Consider the following 16,420-nt stretch of genomic DNA (forward strand, 5'->3'; position numbering starts at 1 on the left):
AGGACCAGATAATAGTAAATACTTTAGACTTGGTAAGAAGGAGGCATAACTCTTCCAGACCTCAGACAATATTACAAAGCTACAATAATCAAAATAGCACAGTATTGGTATAAAAACAGATACACAGATTAATGGCACAGAATAGAGAGCCCAGCAATAAACCCACACACCTACAGTCAATTAGTCTTTGACAAAGGATACGAGAATATACAGTGAAGAAAGGACAGTTTCTTCAGCAAGTGATGCTGGGAAAGCTGGACAGCTGTGTGTAAATCAATGAAATTTGAACACAACCTCACGCCAGGCACAAAAATAAATTCCAAATGACTTAAAGACTTAAGCATAAGACATGACATCATTAAACTGGAAGAGAATATAGGCAAAACATTCTCTGACATAAATTGTGCAAATATTTTATTAGGTCAGTCTCCCAAAGCAATAAAAATAAAAACAAAAATAAACTGATGGGACCTAATCGAACTTATAAGCTTTTGCACAGCAAAGGAAAGCATAAACGAAATGAAAAGACAACTTACTGAATGGGAGAAAATCGTTGCAAACAATGCAACCGCCAAGGGCTTAATCTCCAAAATATACAAACAACTCAGACAACTCAACAACAACAAAATAAACAACCCAAAAGAAAAATGGGCAGCAGGCTAAAATAGACATTTCTTTAAAAAAGATAAATGGATGGCCAGTAGGCACACGAAAATATGCTCAACATCACTAATTACTAGAGAAATGTAAATCAAAACTACAATGGAGTTCCTGTCGTGGCGCAGTGGTTAACGAATCCGACTAGGAACCGTGAGGTTGCTGGTTCGATCCCTGCCCTTGCTCAGTGGGTTAACGATCCGGCGTTGCCGTGAGCTGTGGTGTAGGTTGCAGACGCGGCTCGGATCCCGCGTTGCTGTGGCTCTGGCGGAGGCCGGTGGCTACAGCTCCAATTGGACCCCTAGCCTGGGAATCTCCATATGCCGTGGGAGCAGCCCAAGAAATAGCAAAAAGACCAAAAAAAAAAAAAAAACAAAACTACAATGAAGTATCACATCATACTGGTCGAAACGACCATCATTCATAAGTTCACAAATAACAAATGCTGGTGAGGGTGTGGAGAAAAGGGAACTCTCCTGCACTGTTGGTGGGAATGTAAACTGGTAAAACCACTATGGAAAACAGTATGGAGGTTCCTTAGAAAACTAAAAATAGCATTACCTGGAACTGTGAAAGACCCAGAGTTGCCAAAGCAATACTGAGGAACATAAGACAAGTAGGAAGCATAACTCTCCCAGACTTGGGGCAATATCACGAAGCCACAGTAATCAAAACAGTGTGGTATTGGTACCAAAACAGACATACAGACCAATGGAAAGAATAGAGAACCCAGAAATAAACCCAGACACTTATGCTCAATTAATTTTTGACAAAGAAGAATATAAAATGGGGAAAAGATAGGCTTTTTAGCAAGTGATGCTGGCAAAACTGGACAGCCACAGATAAATCAATGAAACTGGAGCACACCCTCACACCATGCACAAAAATAAACTCTAAATGGCTGAAAGACTTAAATGTAAGACATGACACCATCAAACTCCTAGAAGAGAAAATAGGTAAAACATTCTCTGACATCAACCTTAGAAATGATTTCTCAGGTCAGTCTCCCAAGGTAACAGAAATAAAAGCAAAAATAAACCAATGGGATCTAATCAAACTGACAAGCTTATGCACAGCAAAGGAAAGCATAAAAAAACTAAAAAGACAACTTACAGAATAGGAGAAAATAGTTTCAAATGATGCAACTGACAAGGGCTTATTCTCTAAAATATACAAATAACTTATACAACTCAACAGCAAAAAAGCCAACAACCCAATTGAAAAATGGGCAAAGACCTGAAAAGACATTTCTCCAAAGAAGACATACAGATGACCAACAAGCACATGAAAAAATGCTCAACATCACTGATTTTTAGAAAAATGCAAATCAAAACTACAATGAGGTACCACCTCACACTGGTCAGAGTGGCCATCATTAGTAAGTCTACAAATAGCAAATGCTGGAGAGGGTGTGGAGAAATGGGAACCTTCCTCTACTGTTGGTGTGAATATAAATTGGTACAGTCACTATGGAAAACAGTATGGAGGTACCTCGGAAAACTAAATATAGAACTACCATATGACCCAGCAATCCCACTCTTGGGCATATATTCAGACAAAACTTTCCTTGAAAAAGACACATGCACCCCTATGTTCATAGCAGCACTATTTACAATAGCCAAAACATGGAAACAACCTAATATCCATTGACAGATGAATGGATTAAGAAGATGTGGTACATACACACAATGGAATACTACTCAGCCATAAAAAAGAATAAAATAATGCCATTTGCAGCAACATGGATGGAACTAGTACTTCTCATACTAAGTGAAGTAAGTCGGAAAGAGAAAGACAATTACCATATGATATCCTTATATCTGGAATCTAATATATGGCACAAATGAACCTTTCCACAGAAACGAAGCTCATGGACATGGAGAACAAACTTGTGGTTGCCAAGGGGGAGGAGTAGGGGAGTAGCATGGACTGGGAATCTGTTTTTTTTTTTTTTGTCTTTATTTTACCATTTCTTGGGCCGCTCCCATGGCACATGGAGGTTCCCAGGCTAGGGGTTGAATTGGAGCTGTAGCTGCCGGCCTACACCAGGGCCACAGCAACTCCAGATCCGAGCTGCATCTGCGACCTACACCACAGCTCATAGCAATGCCGGATCCTTAACCCGCTGAGCGAGGCCAGGGATTGAACCCGCAACCTCATGGTTCCTAGTCGGATTCATTAACAACTGAGCCACGACGGGAACTCTGGAATCTGAGTTTACTAGTTGTAAACTATTGCCTTTGGAATGGTTAAGCAATGAGATCCTGCTGTAGGGCACTGGGAACAATATCTAGCCACTTGTGATGGAACATGGTGGAGGATAATGTGAGAAAAAGAATGTATATTTATGTGTGTGACTGGATCACTTTGCTGTACAGTAGAAAATTGACAGGACACTGTAATCCAGCTATAACTGAAAAAATAAAAATCATTAAAAAAATAGAATTATGTATGTTCCAGCAATCCCACTCCTGAATATATCTGGATAAAACTATAATTCAAAAAGATACATGCACCCCTAAGTTTGTTGCAGCACTATTCACAATAGCCAAGACATGGAAACAACCTAAATGTCCATCGACAGATGAATGGATTAAGAAGATGTGGTATGTATGGAATACTACTCAGTCACAAAAAAGAATGAAATAATGCCATTTGCAGTGACATGGATGCAACTAGAGACTCTCTTACTAAGTGAAATAAGTCAGAAAGAGAAAGACAAATACTATATGCTATCACTTATATGTGGAATCTAAAATGGGACACAAATGAACCTATCTACAAAACAGAAACAGACTCACAGACATAGAGAAATGACTGTGGTTGCCAAAGGGAAGGGGGGCAGGGATGGACCGGGCATCTGGTGTTTAGTGGATGCAAATTCTTACATTTAGAGATACCTATAGACAATACGGTCCTACTCTACAGCACAAGGAACTATATCCAATCTCCTGTGACAAACCTTGATGGAAAAGAATATAAAAAGGAATGTACATGTATATGTACAACTGAATTACTTTGCTGCACAGCAGAAATTGGCACAGCATTGTAAATTAAGTATGCTTTAATTTAAAAAACCTAAAAAAAATACTTTAGGCTTTGTGAGTCACATATGGTCACACATTGTTCCTTCGTCTTTACAGCATAAAAGCAGCCATAGACAGTAGCTAAATGAAAGAATGTGACTTGGTTCAAATGAAACTTTACAAAAACAGGCTGCAGGCCAGATGTGGCACTAAGGCCGTAACTTCCCCCCAACCTAGTTGATAAAGTCTTTACTCAACAAATAAAGAATATATATTTTAACCAAATACCCCTGAGCCATTTAAAAAATTAACCAGGAGTTCCCATTGTGGCTCAGTGGTTAACGAATCCAACTAGGAACCACGAGGTTGCGGGTTTGATCCCTGGTCTCGCTCGGTGGGTTAAGGATCTGCTGTTGCCGTGAGCTGTGGTGTAGGTAGCAGACACAGCTCGGATCCCGCGTTGCTGTAGTTCTGGCATAGGCCAGTGGCTATAGCTCCAATTAGACCCCTAGCCTGGGAACCTCCATATGCGCGGGCGCGGCCCTAGAAAAGGCAAAAAGACAAAGAAAAAAAATTAACCAAATAAGAGGAAGAAAGAAAACTTCATCACATTTCAGGGAGAGTTGATAGCCAATGACTATATCTCTGATTTCAATATCATTAAATTAGAAATAAATAATAGAGTATAAAAATATATTTTGAAATGTACTTTTAAACAGAACTGCCAAACTATTCTAACAGCAATAATTTGCAGGAGCAAAAGATTTAGGGAAACTTAAATGCCCATCAATAGAAGATTGGATAAAAAAGGAAAACTGTGATATAGTCATACAATGGAATATTCTACACATGTAAAATAACTGGTACAAATTCAAATAGATCAAAAAAATGAGAAGGAAAAGCAAGCTTTGGAATACCTTTTATATAAATTTTAAAGCATTCAGATAATATTGGGATTTTTGTTTTGTTTTGTTTTTGTTTTTTTTTTGCTTTTTAGGACCATAACCATGACATGGAAGTTCTTAGGCTAGGGGTTGAATCAGAGCTGCATCTGCTGGCCTATGCACAGCAACACGGGATCCAAGCCTCGTCTGTGACAAACCACAGCTAATGGCAATGCTGGATCCTTGACCCACTGAGCAAGGGCAGGGATTGAACCTGCATTCTCACAGATATTAGTCACATTTGTTTCTACTGTGCCACAACAGGAACTCCCAGATATTGTTTATGGATATTATTATTTATGGATATTATTGGGATATTAAAATGGGATTTTTCCTATTTATTAAATGGTGACTACATCTCCTAAGATGAAAACACCATCCATGCTAAAGAGATTATTTGTGTGGCAAATCATGTTCTCCTAGACTGTGTCTTTATCTTAATTTTTTTTTAATGGTAACTTTTGAGAAATAATCATTAAACATTTTTAGGTTATTGAATTTAACAGTCCTTTTTGTGTATATATCTGGTGATTAAAATAAAATATTCTAAATTTTATATATAAATATAATATATATATAGGCTATAGACTGAATGATGGTATTTCCCCAAATTTGTCTGTTGAAACCTAATCCCCAAAGTGATGATATTTGGTGGTGGGGCTCTGGGATGTGATTAAATTACGAGGGTAGAACTCTCATGAGTGGGATGAACGCCCTTCCAGGAGTTCCCGTTGTGGTGCAGTGGAAACGAATCTGCCTAGTGTCCATGAGGATGCAGATTCAATCCCTGGCCTTACTCAGTGGGTCAGTGATCTGGCATTGATGTGAGTTGTATTGTAGGTCGCAGACCCACCTCAGATCCCATGTTGTCGTGGCTGTGGTGTAGGCTGGCAGCTGCAGCCCTGATTTGACCTCTAGCATGGGAACTTCCAAATGGTGTGGGCATGGGCCTAAAAAGCAAAGAACAAAAAGACCCCAGAGAGGACCCTTGCATCTGCCATGTGAGGATACAGTAAGAAGATGGCCATTTATGAACCAGGAAGCAGACTCTCACTAGATGCATTGATGGTGGAACTCCCATCTCCCAAAATGATGAGAAATAAATTTCTGTTGTTTATGAGCCACTCAGCCTATGGTCATTTGCTATAGCAGCCCAAATGAACTAACACTGTATATATATATATATACATTTTTTTCTCCACACTTTCTAATTTATTATTTTTATAGCCTTCTTCAGCTTGTTTTAATGTTATTTCATGTTCTTTTTTTAAACATAAAAGTCACTTTATCTCTGAACATTCTAAACATGTATTTTAAAATCTTAAATTTCTGTAAAACTTCATCTTTTAAAAATTTCATCTGAGGAGTTCCTGCTGTGGCTCAGTGGGTTAAGGACCTGACGTTATCTCTGTAACGATGCAGGTTTGATCTCTGGCCTTGCTCAGTGGGTTAGGGATCTGGGATTGTCAATAGTTGCCACGTAGGCTGCAGATGTGGCTTGGACCCAGTGTTGCCATGGCTGTGAGGTAGGCCTGCAGCTACAGCTCCAGTTTGACCCCTGGCCTGGAACTTTCATATGCTGTAGGTGTGGCTGTAAAAAGAAAAAAAAAGTTTTAATCAGAAATTTTTGTTTTAATTATTGATTTTGCTAGCTGTCTTAGCAGTAGATTTGGCACATTGATTTATAGCCTAATTTTATTTATCGATTTTTTATTTATTTATTTTTCCTTTCTTGGCCGTACCTGCAGCATATGGAAGTTCCTGGGACAGGGATCAAGTCAAAGCTGTACCCTACACCACATCTATGGCATGCCAGATTCTTAACCCACTGCATTAGGCCTGGGATTGAACTGACTACGCCACAGAGAAGTCCCACTGTGCCACAGTAGGGACTCTATAGACTAATTTAAAAAAAAAAAGTTGTTTTGGTTTGCTTTTATTTTAGTTGCCATTTATTTCTTTCTCCCCTTTGGGCTTAATCCTACCTCTCTGTGGAGTACTTCAGCATTTTTTTCCCCCCAGTGGGTGCTGATTCTCCGAGCTCAGAATCAGGCCGTATGATGGATTCTGAAGCTCTTTTTCCACACTTGTTTTTGGACTATCACAGGTCTAATTACTGGGGGGTTGGTTCTTGGGCTGGTCACGTCTTCCTACTTTCTAAGCTCATTATCTGCTTGAAAGCCTTAGCCCCAGACCATAATTTGGCACTAGTTTTGTCATTTTCTTTCGCAGGCATAGGTGCTTTTAAGTCTTGATTCTGATTTCCTATCTTGCATGAACAATTTTAGTCCTAGTGTCTTTTAAGGTATCACCCTTTCAGAGACCAGGCTCTTGGCTGCTGCTAAGAGTTCACAGACTAGACTCCAGTGGGCCTATGACATTAGAGATTGAAATGCAGAAAAATACCTGGCACATAATAGGAACTATCGTTTCAATTACAATGTCCTAAATAGTCATTAAGTCCTGCTTGGACCTTCAGAGATGACTAACCACTTAAGTGAGAAACCACGTAAAATGCCACACTTAGCATCGCGAAGTTGTATATGTTCTGCCCAAAGGTGCTTGCGCAGTTACTTAGCTAAGTTGTCACCCTGTTTGATCCCAAATTCTGTTGTCATCATAATTCTCTGCAGTGACAGGAAAAGGCGGCATTTTGTCGGTTGGCACAGGGCTCCTTTCCCCAAAGGAACCCTTCTTTTACCAGCCATTTCTCCATCTGCTCTTCTCTGCAGCAGAAGCTTTCCAGTGGGATGTTCTCAACTGGAATGGGAGCACATGGCTTGGATAAATGTAATTAGTGCATTCCTAAGGAAAATAGAATGAGCTATGCAGAATCCAAATGCTTTCATATTTAGAGACGTGTTGTAAGGTATGTGCTCCAGTGCTGCCTCCCTCATTAAAGAAAAAAAAAAAAGCAGATGGAGATTATGGTAATTAAAATGTAAAATCATTAAAAAAAAACAAAACACAACAAAAAAACCAAAACCAAAACCAAACCACCAGGGACAATAGTCACACTTTCTGGTTTTATGCTCAGCCCTAAACATTTGCAATTTCTTTCATCAGATACAAATGTCTACAAAGAAATCTACAGATCAGAGGAACTCCGGTTAAGAAAAACTACATAAAAACCTCACAGTTGTTATTCTTAATACTGCTCTTCTATGCCCTCTCAGATAGAGGCAGCAGGAAGATGGGGCTTTTTGCACTGTCTGTGCTGTGACACCTCCCCAAACACCCAAGTGCCCAGGTGGAAGGCAACTTACAGGAGCACATTTGAGAGCTTGGTGACTTTGAGAGTCAGCTTAACTCCTGGGCCTCAGATTTCCACTAACGAAACTGGAATAAAGAATTTTTAAGAATTTTTATGGTTAATATGAATGTAACTTTTCTAGAATGGAGAAGGACATCAGAGGCATACTAATGATCATTAAGAGCTTTAGACATGTTATCTCATTCTTTGTCTTCACAGCAACTTGGTATGATAAGGGCCCATCATCCACACTTTCCTGAAGAGGATGCGGAGGTTCAAAGTCATGAGCTGCTTGGCCTCAGACAACTATTAAGGGGTCAAATATGAATTTGAACCCCGGTCTGTCAGAGTCACTAAGCCATGCTTTTCTCATTGAAGTAGGAAAATAGGATTAGGAAACGGAATTGCTGGTGGTAGTTGTTAAGTCTTTCACTTATGAGATTTTTATTAAGCACCTACAGTTGTCAGAGCCTGAGCCATGAGGTAGGAGTACAGCGGGAATACCCATGTCACTGACTGTCCTGCAAAGACTGAAGACATTATTACTCCTTAGTGGTTAAAATGAAAAGCAAAAATACATTTTGTTCTTTCTTGGATTTATGCAGCCTTTTATAACTTCCAGGCTCCTCATGTTCCTTATTGTTTTTTGATCTTCACAATGAGTGAGAGAGGAAATAGAGCAGATAATATTACCCCCACGTCCCAGATAAGGAAATGGAGGCTCAGAAAGTTGTGTAGCTGAACTTGGGTCTTCCCAGGCCATGTCCAGTGCTCTTATATGATACAAGGCAGTCTCCTGCATTCAGTAGAAAATCATAATTACATAATAGAAAAGAAAACCAATGATTCTTTTGTTCATTTGTTTTTCTGCGTGATGTTAAGTAGCTTCAGTGGCAGTTTTCATTTGCCTCTGCCCTTTGTAGGCACAGGCAGGTCTGCCTGAAATGTCCCTGGGCTGAGGCCCACGCTGGCTGCTTCCAGGTTGTAGACAGAGCTTCTATGCTGGTGCCTCATAACCCAGGGAGTTATGGGGCCCAGCTCTCACCACCTCTTAGCAAGTTCACAGCATTTGGGATAGGACATCTCTAGTTCAACTCAACCTGCATCCACATTTACGTGTAGGAAATGAGTTCAGGTGTTAGGACCACAATTTAGGGACATTTCATTTCAACCCACAGCCCTTCCCCAGGTCTGGGCACCATCTTTGAAGAGAGGCACAAATGATTAGAAATGAACAGAGTGGGGACACATCTCAGGGTCCATGTAGGCTGAGATGAAATTCACACCTGGGAGGCTTCACCTGAAGAAGAAAACAAGGGTGGGTGAAGGAGGTGGTGGTGAAAATAAAAATTAATAGTCATACGTGTCAGGCACTGTGCTATGAGATAGGTAAGAATGATGTCTGGAGGGCCTGGAAAAAGAATGATGTTCTTGCCTTCATGGAGCCTATGCTAAATAAAATACTATGTTGACTTACTTTTTTTCTGATGGCTTATCCTGGCTAGATACTGACCTACCTCGTGTAAATGATTACATTTAATTCCCCCAACACCCTTGATGAGGCAGCTATTATTACCATCATCTTCATTTTGCAGCTAAGAAGACAAGCACAGGAGATTAAGAATGTACTCAGTGGTCCAATCATTAAGTGACAGCTGGGAGCTGACCCTGGGCATTTATTAGTGCGGCAGAGCTTGTGTGCTCAGCCGCTAAGCACACGGTCTCCAAGAGTCTGAAGAAGTGGCGGCTGCAGTGCGTAAAGTCCTGGCATACACACTGCCCCGTTATGCTTACAACAGTTCTGTGAGGGCTGTGTGGTCACCACCATTCTACAAGCTGGGGATCTGTGACTTAGGGAGACCAAGGCATTTATTCAGCAGGTTAGCATTCAGAGCCTGGCCTGGAACCCACCTCAGGACCCGGGCTGCAATGTCTCCTTTGCGCTGTATTGGAAAATTTCCTTGGACTGAACAGGTATTCTTTTGTAACCATGAAAATAGTTTTGAAGCAGAGAGAATGGTTTCTCCTCCTTTACATTTCTCATGGTTAGCTCTGAGGTGTGAGGGTTACCAGCATTTCAGGGGTGGCATCTGGGGCACTTTGTGATCATGCCATCTGGGGGAACCAGGTACTTTTTCAAGTCTAGACTCGTTAACAAGTTTAGACTTGGAATTGTGTGAACTGCGTTGCCACAGCATCAAGAACCATCCCAGCATTTGTGGTCAGGGGGCAGTCACTGCTGCCTTTTCTTCTTGGTGCCCCAGGGGCTTGTGGGAATCTCAGAGGCAGCACATACCCCCCTCCACCCCCTCACCCTCTCTCTCAATTATCCACTCATCTTGGGGCAGGTTGCCCTACTGTGAAAATAACATCAATTGGACCCAATCACTCACTTTATTCTCCTTCTGCAGTTTTGCTAATTATCTCTGAATGTTACCAGCAGGAGGGACTTGATTCTGTGGCTTATAGAGCTGGAGGAGGTGAGAGGCCATTTGGACCAACTGGAAAGGAACCTGGAAAAACTGAGGGACTAAAGGGAGCATGGTTTGCTCCTCTGGTAAGCAGTGTCACCTCCAGGCTCTCTTTCTGCTACTGCACATTCTCAGCTCTCCTGTCATCAAGGAGGATGCTATGGGGCCTTCCTGGGACAGACCCTTCCCCCTCTCTGCTGTAGCTCTTCTCTGAAGTATCCAGATAATAGTATCTCATGCATATGTCCCCAAGTTTTCAGATGCTAAAAACCATCACTGAATGGAAGAAATTTAACTACTTGATGATCATTCGTGCGTAGCCCCTGACCTACTGGGGCCTAAGGACTGACCACCATCAACTAGCCAAGAATTATGCCGAAGCTGATCACATACCCTGCAACCACCCCCCTCACCTTCAAAGATTCTTTTTTGATTTCTGTAGTGGCAGCACCAATTTACATTCCTACCAACTGTGTAAGGAAGGTTCCCTTTTTCCATAGCCTCAAGCACCTACTGTAGAGCACAGGGAAATCTACTCAATGCTCTGAAGTAACCTATAACAGAAAAGCATCTGAAAAGGAATGAATATATGTGCGTGCATATGCATATGTATGTGTATAACTCATTCACGTTGCTGTACACAATGCTGTAATCAACTATACTCCAATAAAATTTAATAAAAAAAATGCTCTGCTGAAACCTTTCTGGGAGTTCAGGGGTTTTTTGGGTTTGAGCCACCTGTTCTCCTTGCTCAGCCCTGCAATCGCATTTTCTTTGCTCCAAACTCTGATGTTTTGGTTTATTCGGCTTCGCTGTGCGTCTTGCACATGAACTTGCCCGCAGCACTGCTAGTCCCCCTCCTCTTTTAAGACGTAATGAAAGAGATGCCAGAAATATACACAATCAAGGCTACTAAGTGAGTGATAAAAGGGACCAGAGGCCAGGCCTTCTAGCTCTCGATTTCAGCAGCTGGGTACTAACTGGGCGAGGACAAAATGGGCTTTCTACTGCCCTGGTGTTACCCTGTTTAGCTTAAGCACATGCTCCTCCCAGAGGAAACACACATGGAACAACCAGACATATGAGAGAGGAGAGCAAGGGAGAGAGCAAGAGCCCGCGAGAGAATATTTTTCTAAAAGTAGGTACAGAATTCCGCTGGGCAAGAGAGCAACTGTTGTGGGAGGAAACAGTGCTGGGCTCTTTAGGAAAGCTGAGTGCCTGTGAGCATCCGCTGCCTCCAGAGAAGGGAGTGAACCATCTGACCAACAGAAAACGGAAATTCTGAGTCTTTTTTTTTTTCTTTTTAGGGCCGCACGCGGCATATGGAGGTTCCCAGGCTAGGGGTCGAATCGGAGCTGTGGCTGCCGGCCTATGCCATAGCCACAGCAATGTGGGATCTGAGCAGCATCTGTGACCTACACCAGAGCTCACAGCAATGCCAGACCCTTAACTCATTTAGCAAGGCTAGGGATTGAACCCATATCCTCATGGATACTGGTCGGATTCTTTTCCGCTGCATCACAATGGGAACACTCTGAGTCTTTTTTTTTTTTTTTTAATAAGACTTTATTTTTGAATTATAGCTGATTTACAATGTTTGTCAATTTCTGCTGTACAGCAAAGTGACTCAATCATGCATATACACGCATTCTTTTTCTCATATTATCTTTCATCATGTTCCATCACAAGTGATTAGATATAGTTGAGAAGGGAAATTCTGGAGCACCAAAGGGAGTGACTGACTTTGAGTTCTTCCAAAACCCATCCCTGAGACAAGGGCTTGGGTGTAGCCTGTTTATCTAGGAGGTAAGGCCAGGGAGCACATGTGAGGGAGTGGTGAGAAGGGAGAAAGCCCTAGAAGTGCTTTACTGAGGAGGTTCCATGTGGCAGCAGTTTTCAGGGACTGAAAAACTGGATTGAATATACCTCAGAGTCACCCCATCTGGAATCAGGGAGGCTGGAGTACTTCTAGGGCTTTTGTCCCTCATTGGTTGAAGTTAATTCCCAGTTGACACCCCTGGGCAGCCCTGGGTTGAGTCAGTTTTAGGTCCTGGAGAAAGCCCACAGGTGGAGCGGAGAGACATAGGTGGAAAGCTGCAGAGTTCCGGAAACTATGTATTGCAGCTGTTGGTGGACTCCGAAGTTGTGGGGGCTGGGGTCTCAGTAGGGTCTGTTACAGGGCACGGTCCATTTTGGAGCTGCAGAGGGGCGTAAGAGCACTCTGGGCTGGGCTACCTTCCTCTCAGCTCTCTCTCCTTCTTTTGGGGGGTGCGTACCTGCAGGATGTGGAAGTTCCCACGCTAGGGATTGAGCACATACCACAGCAATGACTGAGGTGCTGCAGTGACAATGCTGGATATTCCAACCGTTGTGCCACAAGGGAATTGCCTCTTCCCTCTCTAAAAATCTTCTTGGAGAAACAAGTGACAGGATTGAGGCATACACTGGGGTGATGTGGGGCACAGCTGAGGCGTCTGCACAGTCCCATCTATATTGAGATGGTTGGGTCACTTTGTTGTACAGCAGAAATTGACAGAACATTGTAAATCAACTATAATAATTTTCTTTTTTAAAGCCGCAGTCCTCCCACTAATTGGCTCTCTAGGCCTCTCTGTCCTTGTCCGCAAAGCCAGGGAGTCGCCCAGAAGTCACTCCTCTCCTCTTCTACATTGGGAGAGGATGCTTTCTCATTTTATTTTTCCCTTGGAAGGAGAGCTGAGATTGAAGATTTACTTGGAGAAAAGGCTTTGTTACTTACTTGAGCTGCTACTTTGGCCTCTCTGGGGCTGTGGGCTCATCTCTAAAATCAGGGTAACAAAGCTACTCCTCCTAATTCACAGGGAGATGATCAAGTGAGACAATGACTACAAAATGTTATAAATATATGGCATGTCAGTCATTCATTTGGTCATCAAATGATTATGAGTATCCGTGCCTGTGTAGAGTGCCTGCCCCTGTGGAGCTTTCAGGGTGATGTGGGTTTCAACAAGTAAGCACATAACTAAGTTACTGTGACTCATCCTAAATAGCAATTAGAGTTAACCAGGATATGAGAACAGAGAAGACCTGGTAGCGCCCAAGGACAGGGAGACACACACACCTAACGGGAGAGTGAGGCGTTTTTCCAGTTACCAAATGTTTCTAGAATTCCTACTCAGGACATACGTATCTCTCCCGGTTGAGGCATGAGCATGAGCCTCCCTGGCTCCTATGTCACTGTTTGTGCTCTCTGTCCCCTGTTGCTTGACCTGCTTTGGCATGCCCTTCTCCCCAGGCCACAGTCCTTTCTTGGGCAAACATCCCACAGAGGGAGTAGGGCCAGCTTCCCAGGAAGTACAGGCTGTTCTCGTGTGCACATGGCCTCAGGGACCAGAGGTCTGCCAAGCCTAACATGCTTTTTTGCATATATATTATTGCTGAAGGCATGGCATGCATGGCAAAGAAGTCCAGAGATCTCAACTGCCCCTCTCCTCCCATAAACTGCAAAACGGCCTTCTGTCCAGCCAGGCATATAAAGAGCTGTGCATGGACCAGCCCCATGGCCACCACTACCACCTCCTACCAGATGGCAGGACACAAGCCTGCAGGAGACCAGACAAACTGCCTCTTTAAGAACCCTTGAGGAGTTCCCGTTGTGGCACAGTAGAAACGAATCCGACTAGGAACCATGAGGCTGTGGGTTCGATCCCTGGCCTCACTCAGTGGGTTAAGAATCCGGTGTTGCCGAGAGCTATGGTGTAGGTCGCAGACTTGGCTCGGATCCTTCATTGCTGTGACTGTGGTGTAGGCCAGCAGCTGTAGCTCTGATTAGACCCCTAGCCTGGGAACATCCATATGCCGCTGGTACAGCCCTAAAAAGCCAAAAAAAAAAAAGAACCCTTGAGCCAGGCAGTGAGACTGCCCACTGACCACCAGTGGTCTAGGAGGAGAAACCTCTTCCCCCAAGAAACATTTTTTTTGTCCAGCTCTAGCCACTTCTGGCAGTGTTACTGCATCTAATTGACTCATCTTCCCTCCCCCCACAAAAAGCCCCCAAGTGCCTCCCTGTGCCTTTGGTTTTTATAGCAGACGCTCTCTTAACTAACCTCCATGTTACTGCCTTGCCAAGTAAACTGGGGCTATTTCTTCTGTAAGTGTTCTGATCGAGAGCTGTGGGAGGTTTGCAGCTAAGAAGCTACTCTCTGGTTTGCATGCAGACTTTCACTCCCACTAATTAAACGACTAGTTATCACTAGTTATTAGTTACTGCTTCCCGAGAGCCTATGTGACCCTAAACTGTTTCCTTCTACTGTGATGGTTCTTTCTGTCACTTAGTTCAACAAATCATTATATAAATTGATAAAATATGAAACAGAACTTATTTTCATACAAATTGGGTTGTATTTTTTGGAAAGTTTCAATAGACATGAGTTTATAAAAATTGCTAGCAAACCTGCAGGTGAAATGACTGGACATTTACGTGATGAGAGTTGCACGTGTCACTTTTGCTCATATGTCACTGGCCAGAACCTGGTCACGTGGCCATGCCTGGCTAATACAGTCTGGGAAATGTAGTCTTTATTCTTGGAGGCCACATGCCCAGCTAAAATCTGGGTTTCCATCTTTTTTTAACTTTTTTCCCCTGATTTTTTTATAGTTGATTTATAATATTGTGACACTTTCTGGAATACAACAGAATGATTCGGTTATACATGTACACACATCCATTCTTTTTCAGATTCTTTTCCCATATAGACCATCACAGAAGTCTGCTCTGGGTCCCTTTTTGGGGGTTGCCAAAACCTGTCGACTTAAAACATATGCACAACTTAAAAGTTGAGAGTTAAGTTTTTTTTTTCCTTCTTCTATGGATATTTGGATTTGTTCTCTTTTCATTTATTAGAGTTAAGTTTTGTTTGGGGCAAAATGAGGACTATCGCCTGCAAGGCAGCATTTCAGATAGTTCTGAAATACTGCTCCAAAGAGGCTGGGGGAAATGTCAGTTTATGTGTGATTCTGTTGAGGAGGGAGGTACCTGCAGACATGCACACATTTTACAGGAGCAGACATCACCATGAAGGACTGTGGTGCTTTTCCAGCTATGAGGAGATGCAAGAATTGGGAACCTAAAATCTTCTCCTGAAAATATCTACCTGAAGACCTGTTCTGCCAGTTTTACCAGAGCACAGAGGGTGTGTCACTCCTGGTCTCCACCCTGAGCTCCTTTCAGAGGGTGTGGAGGGTCAGCAGCTGCAGCCGCTCATGATTCAATCCTGTAGATGTGACTGCCAAGTGCCAATCTCCAGTTCACAGTAGAGAGGTGCAGCCTTCTTGGGAACAATTGGCAATTTCTGCAACAGTATACACATGGCTATTTTTCCTATAATTTTCTGATGATCTTTTTTTTTTTTTTTTTTTAAATAAACGACAGACTCTTGGACCAGATATCCTGAGATAATTCGCCTCTTACTGTATGTATGACTTACCTTCCTGGGACTCTCTCCTTACCTAAGTCCCAAATCCTATTCAGCGTTTGTACATTCATTGTATTTTTCTATGCATTTGTTTAGTTCACAGACAATTCTTATTGTGCAAGACTTCCGCACTGAAGAAGTGGCCACAGGCAAGGAAGACAGAACCCCTGTCTGGGGTTCAGGAGAAGAACTAGCTAGGGACATGGGGCTTAAGGACACTGAGCAACTGCTACGGCAGGGGTGTGTACAGAGTCCAGTGGAAGCGTTAGGGAAAACTCCCAGGAGGGGAATGTAGAGCTGGGCAGGCAGGTGGGTTGTGGCAATGAGGAGAGGGTGAGATGAGGGAGTATCAATGGCTGAGATCATGCTGCTCTGACCTCATTCGGAAGTTAGCACTCACTAGGCCCTCCCCCCCCAGGACGTTTTTGCTTCCTCTTCACCTTGTGACACCATTTTCCTGACTAGGCCTGCTCTCTTACCTTCCATGCCTCTGCCCACGCTTTCTCCCCTGCTTAGAATGCTCTCCCTCATCCTGCACCAACCATCTTCTACTCATCCTGCCAGGCCTGGGTCAAATCAGCCTTGTGCAGGGCACGCTCCCCTGACTCTGCCTGCA

This window comes from Phacochoerus africanus, chromosome 11 (assembly GCF_016906955.1).
Source record: "Phacochoerus africanus isolate WHEZ1 chromosome 11, ROS_Pafr_v1, whole genome shotgun sequence".
NCBI classification, from domain to species: domain Eukaryota; kingdom Metazoa; phylum Chordata; class Mammalia; order Artiodactyla; family Suidae; genus Phacochoerus; species Phacochoerus africanus.